We start from the raw sequence: 16,038 nt of genomic DNA on the forward strand, positions 1-16,038 counted from the left end.
TGTCTGTTCGGGATGACAGGAACAATTGTTCATGATTAATTCTGTGAAAGGCCTTGGATGCATCAATAAAACGTGTGAATACAGTGAAATTTTGTCTTCCATATCCAGCAACTTTTCCTTTAGAGCATAAACACACATATCAGTGCCATGTTTCCCTTTTAAAGACAAACATTTAACGCTGTCAGCAGGATTCTTTACAGCATTTTAGAGACAATACTGACAAAAGAGAAACCAGTTCAAGGAGCTTAAGACCAGGGTTGGAAATTTACTTTTTGACCGCCTGCCACTGTGGCCGGTGGATTCCAAGTTTTACCAGCCACTCAAAAGATCACCATTGGTTTTTTTTGGCTGGTGAGTGAAGTAAATCTAGCAGCCACTTGCATATTTTACCAGCATCTGGCCGGTGGCGGGTGCTTATTTCTAACCCTGCTGAAGACCGGCGGACACGAACAGGCGACGAGACGCCCAAGCAACATATTGCACATCTCTACAGTAGTGTGCTTGTATCAGCATCAATTCAGTAAACCATCAGGATTGCACTTGGCAGACATAAACAACTTTTCTAAAACAAATTCACTCAAACACAAAAGTAAAATTTCATTTGAACTTATTAAACATTCACCCAAGCGATAAATATTGTGCTGTTAGCTTTAAGCTTTATCTCAGAGTTATCTTTATAAGAACTAAAACCAGTGTGATTATATCTCCACCTTCTCTTTGGCATCAAGGGACGACAGAGGTACAATCTCTGCTCCTTCAGTTACGAGTCTTGACCTTTATAACAATCTCAGATGTTTGTTTCTCTTCTCATCTGGACTCTTCATAGTTTTCAGTGACGTGACTGGCACAGAGCCTGGAGGGAAAACACTGTTTTCAACTTCAACTAGCTAGCTATCACGCTAGCTTATCAACTCCTTGATCATAACAGAATATAATAACTTTCACCACTGCTCATTTTAGAAAGGCCACCGCAAGAAAACGTCTTCTCTGTTCATGTAATGTGCGTTTAGATTGGTTTCCCATAAGCTTCACTTTCACTATACAATGCTGTCTGCCACCGGACACGATGCTGGGAAATTAAAGCTTGCTCGCTGGCGCGCTAGTGACGCCAGCTAACGCTAGCGACACCAGGTAACGCTAGCGACGCCAGCCAACGAGAGCGACGCCGGCCAACGCTAGCGACGCCAGCTAACGATAGCGACGCCAGCTAACGATGGCGACGCCAGCCAACGCTAGCGGCACCAGCCAACGCTAGCGGCACCAGCTAACGCTAGCAGCCCGCCCAGAAACCAACATCTATGATCCATTGTCCGTTTGATAATCTAAACAAAGAACATGTTTTCTGGCGGTGGTGTTTCTAAAATGAGCAGTGATGAAAGTTATTATATTCTGTTATGATCAAGGGGTGTGTTCCAATCCGCATACTTCTGTACTACATACTCATTATTTTGAGTGCATAAGTGCGTTCCAATTGGGTAGTACGGCAAATGCAGTGCACTCAAAGTACCCGGATGTTGTACTCAAAACGGTCAGATCGCTGAGTGTGGAACGCTGGACACTTTCCACACTCAACTGCCTCCATCTTGGCTACGTAGCGGAAGAGGCGGAGCCACGACCACTATTCAAACATAACAGAATAAAACAATACAATACGTAAACATACCGGTGCATTTTCAGCCGACAGGAGGACACATCGTAGGCGTAGGCGATGACGTTGGAAACGTAATTTCCACTCTGCTTTCATTTTTTTCAGAAGATATTTTGGCGGGTAGCGAGCCGCGGTCAAATGTTGCGATCGTCATTTCCGGTCAGTGCGCCGCAGAGTATTAGATTTGAGACGACACTACCCCGTTGAAATTTACGCACTACTCAAGTGAGCACACAGTGCACTACACTGAAGTGTACTTCTGGAAGTACGTGGATTGGAACACACTCAAGGAGTTTATAACTAAACAGCGTTAGCTAGCATAGCTTGCTAGTTGAAAAGTTGTTTTGGTGACGTTTAGCTACATAACGTTATATCTTGTGGGGATTCCGTCCCTCATACTGCTGCCAAGATGAAAGCGTGACGTTACAGTTATCTGTTTATCTTTAGTTTGAGAGGTGAAGGACAAGAAATGATCGTTGGTTACTGCGGTCAAGCTAACGGTCACTCGCATCTCGGTGGTCAAACCAGCCGCCGCTACAGTTGGAGACAGACGCAGGCAGAGCAGACGCAGTAACGTCGCTCACGAAGCAATGTCTGGAAAACGATTTAAATGAAATGAGCTGGTTTGACCATGGAGACGGGAGAGACGGGTAGCGTGGTCGTAGTCGTTGGTTGCACGGGTGTTCAGTTTCAGTCAGTGTAGTCCGCTAGTGTGTCTCTCGCCAGCGACGGCGGCACGACTCACTTAACTGCACAAATTCACAATCCTCCCCTCTGGGATTTCGTTCCGAGATGGGACTGTAGGAACACAGCCCAGGCTTGACTTCTCTTTGGTTTGTGCATCAAATTGAACAACAACTATCTGACATTTTGGCTAACAGTGTTGTAGAAGCTGAGGTGTTGTTGGCGGACAGCGGAGGGCAGCTTTGTTTTGCCCTCCAGGTCGGCGTTCCCAGAGGACCGCGACGTCACGTGAAAACTATGAATCGTCTTTATCAGACTAAAGTCCTGATGCTCAACCTTTAATGAATTTAGAGGAAGAGGAAACAGCATCAACCTCATTTCACAAGCTGCATGTTTTTGCTGATGTTTTAAGGCTCTACGTGATTAATACAAGTTACATTACTATTATTGTAATGAAAGCCTGAGATCTGCTGGTGGAACAGCTCGCCTGAATATCCAGAGCTCCTGTTTGGTTTGATCATCTGAGCTTTTGGAACGAAACATTTGGATCTATATGATCTTTTAATAAACTCATCTCATTGTTTGCATGTCACTCTGTTGGATTAGGTTCTATGTACCTCATTCATTTAGGTGTTATAGTATCTTTAACAACAGTTCAGTGTGACAGAGTGAAAATGCAAACAAGAGACAATATGATATAAAAACAGCATGATAAAACAGCGAGGTCAGCGAGGTCGACTATATCCTTGATTAGACTCATTTCATTTATAACAACCCCTAATAAACCCTTTAGAATATAAATACTATACTGCACTAAAAACCTTTGGTCATAAAGCTCCATCTAGCGGCGTGATTTTGAATTTGAGCAGCAACAACTTGAGAGCTCACAAATTTGGCAACAGCTATGAGGCAGTTTTAGAAATGTCTAAATGTAATCTCCAGAGATAAATGCCCACTAGTGGTCAAATGAGGATTTGAAAACACCCAAAATCAAATCAGGGTAAATAATCCATCCATCCATTATCTGTATTAGCTTGTCCTGTTCAGGGGGGCTGGAGCCAATCCCAGCTGACGTTGGAGGAAGGCGGGGTAGACCCTGGACAGGTACCAGACTATCACAGGGCTGACACACAGAGACAGACAACCATTCACACTCACATTCACATCTACAGGCCATTTAGAGTGAGAGTAAATAATGGGTGTGCCAAATATTTATAATAAAGTCATTTTCGATCAGTTTTGAGGTAAATATTGGGGTAATTTGGCAGTAATTCCAAAGAAATTTCAAATAGGTTATTTGCTAATTATCACCTAATTACCGTGACATTTGCAGACCTGTAAAATGTGTTACCCTACATTTAAAAGTTTACTTGTGGCTACATTGATGATATTCAGAGCTCTGTTTAAAGAAACAATAATTTAACATGTTGGTGAATCAAAATGTTAAACTATTCATTTAATGGACAGTTGTATTAATGTACCTATTTATTTATTATTATTATTATTCAGGGATGTTTCACTGAGAAGGAACCTCTCTTTTTCAGGAACGCTCTGACCACATTCACACCAGGAAGCTGCCCAGTACAACCAGTCTGATCTGCTGGCCACTGAGCAGCTCCACTGGAGTGACAACGCGCTAGCACACATTTGTTTTAATGCCACTAATTTCTTGAACTCATTAATGCAACTTGTGATTTTAAGATTGTAGTGGGCTCAGTTTTAAAGTTAGAGTGAAGTACTGGTACCATATGAAACTAGAAAACCTCAAACATCTTCTATTAGATTCACTCACACACTCACTCACTCACTCACTCACACACTCACTCACTCACTCACTCACTCACTCACACACTCACTCACTCACACACTCACTCACTCACACACTCACACACTCACTCACACACTCACTCACTCACACACTCACTCACTCACACACTCACTCACTCACACACTCACTCACTCACTCACACACTCACTCACTCACACACTCACTCACTCACACACTCACACACTCACTCACTCACTCACTCACTCACTCACTCACTCACACACACACTCACACACACACTCACTCACTCACTCACTCACTCACTCACTCACTCACACACTCACTTCCATTTACAGGTTGTGGATTTAGTGGCTTCTCTTGATTGTCGTCACATGAACACTTTGTCTTCTCACAAGAATCTGCAGGAAAAAAAAAAGAATAATATATATATATATATATATATTACATGAAGTCATGTTTCTTTATCATATGCACAATATTTACAACAAAGCAGTCTTTGGCAATGAGAATCTTGGATCTCAGGTTCCCTTCAACAAGTTAGAGATAACGTACAGCGAGCCGGTCATTGTTGTGAAATAAACACTTCGCACAGTGTCTCTCATCGCCCTATCGGGGTTTATTTCACAACAATGAACCACTAGCTGTACATTATCCCGCTTATTACACAACTACTTCCTTTAGAAATCAATAATTTGACTCAAAAATGGTCCTCCGGAGGCCGACATTACAACTGCGCCCATAGCAACGGTCTGTTATCCATAGCAACATTAAATAATCAATAATCCCTCCAAAATACCACATTAAGACATCAAGACCTTGAGGAACACAAAGAAAAAGCCATGCTGTGATTTGGGATCAAAAACTTTTGACATTTGGAGATTTCTGCAAGGATTGCATTGCTCTGTGATTGGATGGCGATTACTTCTGTTGTGTAAACTGCTCAGAAACCCCCTTATTGTCAATCTAGCTAGGAAAGCCATCCATCCTCTGAATGCTCTAGGTCTCTAGTTTGTGGCTGTAAAGTTTCATGAGGCTGTGATTATCCTAGAGGTCACCACAGGTCATTTTATACAGTGAGGTCAAGTTTAAAAAAAATGGTCTCACTACAATGAAATGTCTCCTATGGGGACTAACATCATCACACATGAATACAGTTGGGCTCACTGGATCCACAAGAGTCTCAGCTTTACAGTGAGACCCAATTTATGTGATTCAAGACTGTTAGGGACCCCAGGATGCAGAAATATTCAAACACACCATTTTAGAATAGGAGACAATAATATATTTATACTGCATGAAAAAAACTGCATGTGATTATCATAAAGTGGGCATGTCTGTAAAGGGGAGACTCGTGGGTACCCATAGAACCCATAGAACCCATTTTCATTCACATATCTGGAGGTCAGAGGTCAAGGGACCCCTTTGAAAATGGCCTTGACAGTTTTTCCTCACCAAAACTTTGCCCAACTTTGGAGCGTTATTTAACTTTCTTCACAAGTAAGCTAGTATGACATGGTTGGTACCAATGGATTCCTTAGATTTTCATGATATCTGTACCTCTTCAAACTGAACCTGCTACAGCCTCTGAGAGACAGTAAAGTCAGTTGGGATCACGCGGGTCTCAGAGGGTTAATAGCTCAGACTGTATTTGTTTCAGCAAAATTTCTGCTCATTCAAAACATGTTCCACATACTGTATCTGTGTTCTCTGAGAAGTTGTGAATGAAGTTATAATATTTCGAGGAAAAACTTGTAATATTATGAGAGTCCGGATCTCAGTGACCCCCTAGCTGGCTACGGCCATGTCTCAGTGGTGGTAATGAGGGAGGGGCAGATTTATCCAGCTGGTCCGGGGTCTGAACCAAAGACCTCCCGGCCAAAAGCTCGCTCCTCTAAGGTCCTGACTGAACCGTCGGACAGTTTGGGGCCGTCGGTGAGCGTCTGTCGGTCTAGTTTTTGTGGTGCACCGTCGGCTCTAGTCTGCCCGTGTCGGAGGTTTTTTGGCCGATTCAGCATGTTGAATCGGCAGCAGAGCCCGTCGGTGAGAGAAATCACTCTGATTGACAGAGAAACGGACGTGAGGAAAGCGAGCCAAAGAGTAAAGTCACACAGAAGGCTCTTCTCATTTTTCATCTTCATCTCATCTGATCTTTCCAACACACGGATACTTTCACATGAGACATGAACATCTGGAATGAAGCTAAGTGGTGAGCGAGAGTGGTGACGGAACGCCGCTTTGTTTCATGTACGTATCATAACAACGGCTTGTATAGCCACCGTCCTCGGTCTTCCTGTTTCCCTTTCTGAATGATGAATACAGACTACCGCCGCCTGCCGGTGTGGAGAACGTAAGTGCTAACTGTCGTCAGCTGTAGTCTTTGCGGTGTGTTCGAGTGCAACTTCTCGGCCGAGACAAAGGTGACGTGAGGCGACGCAACAGTCTGCCTTCATCGCCGCTAGTTCTTTAAGGTCGGGTTGGTGTGTCTGGGCCTTCACCTTTAGGCCGCCACCGCTTTTTAAACATCAGAACGAGAACCAGAGGCCTCATAAAGAAATTAGGTCTCAGTGGATTTTTTAAATACTAACATGATAAATGTTTTATCTGAAAAGACTACAGATTCTTGACATGAGGTGGTTGCTGTTGAGTATCTGTTATGTTGATGTCTGCACATTATATATGTTAAAACAATCTATTATATAAACTTACCTTTATAACGGTGTATTGTGATGAGCTTAGCAGCTACGAGCAGAGCTTGAACTGCAAGAATGATGAAAGCTCCCAAAAAAAATCCACCTATCCATCCTGTGACCTCCCCTTTGCAGGACACGTCCTCGAACAGTTTCTCTGGAACACATTACAAAAACCAAGTGTCACTCTCAGAATGTAACTGTATTTTAATTGTAGTTATAACCTACCTATGAAGATTAAAATGACATATAAGAAGATCTTAAATGATCTGCAGATAAAAGCACTGGGATGAGTCTCACCAGGAACAGTGAAGTTGGCATCAACCATGTGGCCGATGTCCTCCTGTTTTTACTACACAGCTGAAGCGGTTGGTCGCGGTCCGGTTCACAATGATTTGGAGGGTGACGTCGTAGCGGCGTCCTCTCTCTGAGACCTGTGGCTCATCAGCAGGAAGGACGTTTCCATCACTGTCCCGCCACTGTAGCTTCGGCTGTGGGAACGCACCTCGAACGTCACACTTCAGCTGCACCCCGACCTTCGTGACATCAACGATGGAGATGTAGGGCTCTGCTGCCCCTGTGAACAGAGTTAAGAATACATTATAAACAGAAATGTACTCTTCATCTCCTTGCTCTTTATAAATAGAGTGATACAGGAATGAGTCCTAAAACCCGGAAATGAGTTAGTATTTTAGCACTTCCTGTTCCCTCGTCTGGAAGTTGATGTGTTTTTACTTAGATGTCTGAAATAAGGTCTGTAGTCAACACGAGCTGAAGAGATTTTAACGTTTTGTTCTACGATATAAAATACATCAATAAATATCCCACTGGTGAATTTTGAAGCCTTTATGTGTCTTAAAAAAGTCGGTTGCTAACAAGTGGCTAAATGAGACCACATAACACCATCAGGCCGACTCGTCCTCCTTTATAGCCTCGTTGTGTATCATCGCTCATGTGACCGTGGTGTAGTTCGTTCATAGCCTAACGTTAGCTTTTTACTTCTGCCGATAACATTTACATTTAAAAAATCATAAAGTGTTGTTCATTAGTGGAGATTATCTTGCTGGACAAAACGTGTAAGTATCATAAACGTTTGTTACAATTTTGTCGACTAATCGATTAGTTAATTTAATGGACAGATCTGTAAAAGGAATCACATTAAAGCACCACTTTAGATCTGGTGTTTACAGAGATGTGCTCACAAGTTTCTTGGAAATAAGTCATTCAGCATTGAAAAAGCATCAAAAATGAACCGACTAAATTAATCTTAGTCGACTGAGACCAAGACGACTGATTATGTCTAGTTCACACTTAACAACTTTAGCCCTGATTTACTGCTCCCCGACAGTTTTTGGAGCTCCCTGACAAAAAACCCCAGACCAGAGAAAAATCGCCATTGGCTTATTATTAACACGGTGTGTTTCCGTGTAACGTATCGGTGGATGCCTCTCTCATTCAGCAGCCTTGTTATGTCTGTATAACGTTACACTACGTTGTCTCTCATCTTGTCATCTACCGCTTTTTTCTTTTTCACCGCGGACGGCCAGCAGCTGCCGCAGCTCGATGTCTCGCCACACATCCACACACGTATCTCTTTGCTCCCACAAAAAGGAAGAAGGCGGGGTCACGCGTCATCATTGCGTCATCAGCTACACTGCTCATGTGTTATACCCTGTGGTCTTAATGCTCAGGCTGATCGGAATTCTTAAAAAAATTCCTGAATCCGGATCACAATCCGGATCGCCACCAAAATCTTATGAATTGTTCATTGTGCTACACCCCACCCCTCCAAAACATGTCATTCAAATCCATCACGCACTTTTGGAGTAATCCTGATAACAGACTGACAGACAAAAAAACAAACACACAAACCAACGCCGGTGAAAACAATACCTCCTTCCGTAATGAAGGTTATTAATAAGCACTTATCAAAACGAGTGTTCATTACAATGTGCTTTACAAGGTGGACATAAAAAAATAAAGGATAGGATCCAACGCCAGATAGACGCACATTTACACATATGTTTACAAACAAATATAAATAAATCCCAATGTGATCTGAGAACTACAAGTAGCCTACAGATCGGATCTAACAGGAAGTCACTTTTACTATGACTTCCTGTAAATTCTTTAAAGGCTGCTGGAAACTGTCCGACTTGACCGCAGCTATTAGTCCCCGCCCCCTGCTGCTGCCGTCTGATCTCGTCTACTTTCCAGGCGAGGCGCAGTTCATCTCCAACGAGCCTAATAGGGACTTACTTTATGTGACGCATGTGCAACACGGACCAAAGTTGTTGTTGCACTTAGAGGAATAAATAGTAAAAAGATTGTGGAAACAGGCTGTCCTGTGAACACGTGCCAACAACCACATCAGCAATATGTCTCACTTATGGTATCACGTCATTTACCGTGTATTTATCATGTTTTTTTTGTGACAAAACGTAGCTTGGCCGGTCAGTCATGTAGTGTGAAATTAGCTTAAGTCGACTAACCAACTAAAGAAATCGTAGTCGACTTGAGACCAAAACAACCGATCAGTCGACTAATCGACTGAGAGGTGGCAGCCCTATAAAAAATACAGATGCAAAGCAGTAAAATGCAGAATATTCATGTTAATAGAAATATGCACTACAGGCAGTTGTGCTGCATTATTAGGCACCAACTGAAGCCTGCAGAGCAGAAGGATACAGTACACACTATCAAATGGGACACAATGATTGTGACCCACAGTGCTCGACCTTAAAAGGACGGATGAGGAGAAATCTGTTGTTTGGATGATGTCACTGATTTGCAACACAGACCGAGTATCCTGGAAGTGGGATCCCTCCTCTGTTGCTCTTCCTGAGGTTTCTGACATTTTTTATTTTTTCCCTGTTAAAAGGTTTTTTTTTTGGTGGTGAGTTTTTCCTTATCCGATGAGGGGGTCGCACTGTAAAGGACAGAGGGTGTCGTATCCTGTACGGATCGTAAAGCCCCCTGAGGCAAATTTGTGATTTGTAATTTTGGGCTATACAAATGAAATTGACTTGACGGATCTCATCGCTGATCTGTGTGCTAAAACTTTGTCGCCCTGCGTCTGGTTATCATTCACAAAACGTTGACACAATACCGTCAAAGTGCTGCATCAGGGTGACAAACAACCCTTAAGCTCAGATACTACATCAGCGTTTAGTGATCAGTCAGAAAATGCAGATGTAGATCAGTGACATCATCGATATCATTACACCTGCTTGAATTCAAATATGAAAATATATTTCATCACGTATACACGAGGGAGACAAAGCTTTAGCACACACGTTGTCAGTGACTCACCATCAGTTTCCCCGTTTTTGTTCTTCAGGGTCGAGAACTGTGGGTCACGATCTAAAAGAAAAGAAACTATTTTTTACACTGTGACTGTGTGATATCATCAACATCGAATGCAGTTAACAAAAGCTGAAAGTACGACTAGAAGGAGTTCCGAATAATAATCGACTAATTCCCAGTGATTTTCAATATAGTATTTTTGCTTGGAATGACTAATTCGGACTAGACAAACGGACTATGACTGGTGAAAGCGCCCTGAGACACAAACACATGGGAAAACAGTATCCATGTTGAAAAATACCAGTTAGCCTTTAATACTTCATTACACATCCTACAGTGTCTGTTAACTCCTCTAAGACATGTCTGTTTTCAACCAATCAACCGATTACAGAAAGCAAAACCTGTTGTAGTGTTCAGACGGGCGTGTGAGTGTTGTTTTAAAGGTCACCTATTATGCAAAATGCACTTTTCCATGTCTTTTAAACATCAATATCTGTCCCCAGTGTGTCTACAGGTCACCATAGTGTCATAAAAGACCATCCTCTCTTTTTCTCCTGCTCCGTTTGTCCGGAAATGGGTGTCGAAAATCACTTCGCAGCTTTTCCTTTCTCTTCTGTCGTCATTAGAGAATTGCAAGCCATGGGTTGGTTGAACCAGAGAATGCGCAGCTAGCTGACCCCGCCCCACAGCGCGTCACTCTGTGTAATCCACAACCGAACTTGACCAAAGTAGCTCCTGTTAGTCTGCAAGAACCAGCAGAACAGTCTTCATGTACTCCCATCATCTCAATATAACATGTTCTTTCACAAAGGCTTTATGTAATTACACTGTTTAAACAGATGATATTTATATATTATATATATTTGATGTCATGCATGTAGCAGAGTACAGGTAGTAAATAGTGACTTGTAAGCAACACAACACATTTCTGTTTCACAGTCAAACTTTATTTGAGTAGACAGATGACAATATTAATTATTCACAGCATTTGTAATCATCTCACCTGTTAGTTAGTTATGTTAACATGGTACAGGAGAAAGTCTTCAGCTCTGGTAAACTATGGTAAACTAAGCTCCGGTGGTCTGTAGTCATGATAACACAGAGACAGCTCCTACTAATAACTAATAACCATAACTGATTACTTTACTACGTTTATCAGGTGTCTTTTACCAGAAATAATGAACTGACTACTGTTTCACATCTTCTATTTTCCACCCTGATGGTCGCTGTGTTTAGAAACGCTGACCAATCAGAGCAGAGTGGGAGGAGACAGGCTGTGAATCAGCCTCTGTCAAACAGAGCCTCTGAGCTGGTATATTCAGGCTGGCAGTATGAGAAGAGTAAAGGGTTTTTGAACATTGCAGCATGTAAACATGTTCTAGTGCAGTGGTCTCAAACTCAATTTACCTGGGGGCCGCTGGAGGCAGAGTCTGGGTGAGGCTGGGCCACATCAGGTATTCCACAAAAAAAGCTTTGTTAAAAAAAAAACAATCTTCTCAAACGTCATTATTAACAGTTCTTTAACTTGAATGGGTTCTTCTGAACATGAACTGTCCTGAACATGAATTGAACATTGAAGAACATGAACGGTTCTTCTGAACATGGCTTCTCTTGCCTACTCCTTGCTGCCAGAGACCTGGCAGCGCTTCCTCTCACATAGCTGAGCCACATTTGGCTTGAGGGAGGAAGCAGTTGAGACCCTCAGTATGGCTTGAAGATGATCATCAGTAAGTCTGGACCTGTACTTGGACTTAATGAAGTTCATGGTGGAGAAGAGCTTTTCGCACAGATATGTGCTCCCAAAAAGGCACATGGTCCGCTTGAACATTCGGGAAAGCTCAGGGAAGCTGGGGGGCAATTCTCTCAAAAATTGCCCAAGCTTGTCTGCTTTTCCACTCACCTCCCTGAACTTGGCTTTGAGGTCAGAGTTGCTCTGCAGGTCAATGAGCTCCATTTGAAGCACAGGAGGGGCATCTTGCACATCGAAGGAGAAGGGGTCCGCAAAAATTTGAAAAGTGTCTCTGCGTCTTGAAGTCTGCAAATCTGTGATCAAATTCCTCCTGTAGCTTCACAATGGCATCACCATACTTCTCACCACTGAATGGTGTGCCTGCATCCACGAGTGCCTTGCATGCTGGGAAATGGCAAAGGTTTGTCTGAGAGAGCTGGGCTTTCCATAACACAAGTTTTGTGGAGAATGCTCTCAAGTTGTCATAGGCAGCACTGACGAGCTGCCCCTGGCCTTGTAACTTCTTGTTCAGTACATTCAGCTCATGCGTGATGTCAACAAGAAAAGCTAAGTCCATGAGCCATTTGGGATCACTTAGCACAGGAACAGCCACCCCATCCTTCTCCATGAAGGCTTTCACTTCTGCTCTCAACTCAAACAATCTCTTCAAGACGTTTCCCCTGCTGAGCCAACGTACCTCGGTGAAGTAGAGCACATCCTCATATTCCTACTCCATTTCCTGTAAAAAAGCACGGAACTGCCGGTGCTTTAAGCCCCTGGATCTGATTTGGTTGATGCATTACACAACGACAGACATCACATTGTCAAACTTCAGGCATTTGTTGCAAAGGGCCTGCTGATGGATAATGCAGTGCAGAGCAATGGCCTCCTCCACACCCTCCTCTTCCAGTTTTCTTTGAACAAGTGCCACCAGTCCATTTTTCCTCCCTGTCATTGATGGCGCTCCGTCGGTTGTTATTCCAACAAACCTCTTCCATGGCAAACCGGCATCCACAATGGCATCACACAGCTGGCAAAATATCTCTTGAGCGGTGGTCTGGCCATGCATTGGAATTACTGTGAGCAACTCCTCCATCACTTCAAAATTGTCAACAACACCACGGACATACATTGCGAGCTGGGCAGTGTCAGTGATGTCTGTGCTCTCATCAAGAGCGACTGCGTATGCATGGAAACATTTGGCTTTCTCATGCAGTTGATCATAAATGTTACTTGACAGGTCAGAAATGCGCTCTGCCACGGTGTTGGCAGAAAGGCTGATGTTGCTAAACTGACCCTTCTTTTCCGGACAGACTATACTTGCAGCCTGTAATATGCACTTTTTGACAAACTCGCCTTCTGTGAATGGCTTTCCCGCCTTAGCAATCATCTCACTAACCACGTAGCTAGCTTCGACTGCTGCATCATTCTCTTTGGTTGCTTTCTTGAAGAAATCTTGTTGCCTCAGTAGACATGTTTTAAGATTGGCAACCCGGTTGGCTCTATCATCTCCCTGGTATTTTGCATACTCCTCAGCATGCCTAGTTGAGTAATGACGTTTCATGTTGTATTCCTTGTGCACCGCAACTTTCTCTGTGCAAATAAGACACGTCGGGGTGCCCCTGTGCTCAACAAAGAAATATTGCGTCTCCCACTTTTCCTGAAATTGTCTGTGCTCGTCACCAACCTTTCTCTTCACTGCAGGCTTTGAAAAAGACATGATTGGGACTGTGTGACAAGATATATATTCATTCCACTTGGTGTCACTCCGCAATAAAGTTGTGCCTGCTGTGTTTGTGTTGCTCTGCAATTACACCACCAAACCGCTAGTTGGCGGCAGCGTCTCTATGAGTTTCCTTCTTCTTCTTCTTCTTCTTGTACTACAAACAGAAACTGAGCGGAGTTGGAGCTAATAACTGTTGAACCACAAAACTTTTACTGACATTACTGGAACGCCGAAAAGAGAAAATATATCTGAGTCGATTTGTGTGAACAAACATTGAAAAGATGGAGGCAGAGAGAAGTAGAACTTTCTGTGGTTGTCCGGGGTCCTGGCCGCTCAGCATCGCTGAGAGACTGGACCAATCACAGCTGTTGCGGTCTGCGTCGCCGCGACGTGTAGTTACATTTCTGTAGAGGTGCACGTCAGGCTACGGCGTCGATTCAACGCAGAAGTATAAATCAAGCTTTAATCAAGCTTATGTGATGTTACACGGGCGCCGCCATAGTTGTTGTGAAATGTTTCTCTGCTTGCATCAAGCCCGGCCGATTGCCCGCCCCCGGGAGCCATATACCCCACTGTGATTGGTAGGTTCGTTCAGCTCGGGCTCGCGCAACAAAGGGACCTTCCACACACAACGCGGCAAAGTGCCATTCACATAAAACTCGCGGGCCGCACTAACATTAAACTTTCATATCAAGGTGGGGGCCACAAAATATCGTCTTGCGGGCCGCAATTGGCCCGCGGGCCGCGAGTTTGAGACCCATGTTCTAGTGCAACATTAAAATACATCTGTGAACCTGGAAATGAGCATAATATGAGACCTTTAAGACAGACAGGAAAGATTGTGAACCTATCCTTTAAAGCTGAAGTAGGCAAGATTCAAGCAAATATGATTACAAAATGTTATTATTATAAAGCGGTCGCTATATCGTGACAGTAGTACATGAAACAGGTAACCTGCAAAAATCATGTTCCTCTGTGTCCTCCGGTGTTCCTAACGGCATCTGCAAGATTTCACAGACCGGAGGAAAACAAGCAGTAAGAGCTGATCTGAGGTCTGCTGTCCAGCTGCCGTCTATGAGAGCCGGCTGTCAATCACTCGCGAACTCCGACCAAACGGTCAAACTAGGCAGCGCTGATCAAATATGAATCAATATTATGTTACGTTAATGCCTATTTCTCTCCTCAGATGTTTTCAGAATCATCTTGTAGTGCACGGTTTAGCTGTAAAATGAGAAAGATTGTGACGCTGCCGCCAATAGGAACTCTCTCTCTCTGAAATGACCTGTGATTGGTCAAAGTCTCCCGTCATGGGCTAGATATTCTAAAGCCTGAAAACAGAGCTATGAGGAGGAGCAGAAGTCTAGTTATCTCTCAGAACACTTGAATTACAATATGCTGAAAGGTTATTATGGAATTTTTGCCCAATGATGCCAAAAATATACTGACTACTGCAGCTTTAACTGTTTTATGAGAGTACTCACCAACAACATGCTCAACGTAGAATGTCTGAAGTGGCTGAAGATGTGGAAAATGACAGGTGTAGTTTCCACGGTCGGTCACCCTCGTATTTCTGATGGTTATGGAGGCGTTGCCGTACTCCAGTTGGTCTTGAAAATGTGAGACTCGACCTTTGAACGTCTCGCTCTGACCTCCTCGGCCGTTGTTGTAATGAATGCCTGCATCATACAGGAACACCTCGCGTTCATCCTTCTGACCATCTTTCTTCCAGTCTTTGACTGAATGTTCTCTTTGGTGCTGAGGGAACAGGGTAAGATGACATCACTTCCTTCTGCTGCAAACACTTTGACAACACCTGAAACAAGAAGCACATTTGAATCATTATGTTTAAATAGAGAAAGTTAAAGTTAAAGCAGAAAACACATTTACATGTCACCTCAATACCTCTGAAGCACCAGTTTATAAGCATGTTAGTTAGTCAGATTATTTATGGGTATTTGTCATGCTGATATAATTTAAGTATATTTAAGCTAACATTTATAAAATACCTGATGACAGCCATATTAAGACAATTACAAGGACAGCCTTCTATCACCTGAAGAATAGAGCAAGAATTAGAGGACTGATGTCTCAGCAGGATTTGGAAAAACTAGTCCATGCATTTATCTTCAGCCGACTTGACTTCTGTAACGGCGTCTTTACTGGTCTTCCTAAAAAATGGATCAGACAGCTGCAGCTGATTCAGAACGCTGCTGCTAGAGTCCTCACTAAGACCAAGGAAGTGGATCACATCAGTCCAGTTCTGAGGTCTCTACACTGGCTCCCTGTCTCTCAGAGAATTGATGTCAAAATACTGCTGCTGGTTTACAAAGCACTCAATGGTTTAGGGCCAATATACATTTCTGGAACCTCTTCATGTTGTCACGTGAGTCATGAATGAGCCAACATGACAGAAACACATTTCTCTTCATAAGGAACAGGAAACCAGCGGTGCACACAGGAAACCCTCAG

The 16,038-nt window shown here is 43.3% G+C and overlaps 1 protein-coding gene and 1 long non-coding RNA gene across 11 annotated transcripts in view; both read right to left on the reverse strand.

Annotated features, from left to right (window-relative positions):
- Positions 1–16,038, reverse strand: part of LOC141775076 (hemicentin-1-like) — a 181,424-nt gene that overhangs the window by 95,473 nt on the left and 69,913 nt on the right. The gene's annotated exons all lie outside the window — the stretch shown is intronic.
- Positions 1,313–15,189, reverse strand: LOC141775147 (uncharacterized). 3 transcript variants are annotated; one of them, XR_012595561.1, is made up of 5 exons: positions 15,051–15,187; positions 10,121–10,171; positions 7,109–7,385; positions 6,828–6,965; positions 1,313–4,519 (listed from the first exon to the last, which is right to left on the reverse strand). It is a non-coding gene; the product is annotated as an uncharacterized LOC141775147 (long non-coding RNA). The 3 variants fall into 3 exon arrangements; XR_012595562.1 differs by lacking the exon at positions 10,121–10,171 and having other exon boundaries at positions 15,051–15,189; XR_012595563.1 differs by lacking the exons at positions 10,121–10,171; positions 15,051–15,187 and adding an exon at positions 8,301–8,616.

This window comes from Sebastes fasciatus, chromosome 1 (genome assembly GCF_043250625.1).
Source record: "Sebastes fasciatus isolate fSebFas1 chromosome 1, fSebFas1.pri, whole genome shotgun sequence".
In the NCBI taxonomy this organism is placed as follows: Eukaryota; Metazoa; Chordata; class Actinopteri; order Perciformes; family Sebastidae; genus Sebastes; species Sebastes fasciatus.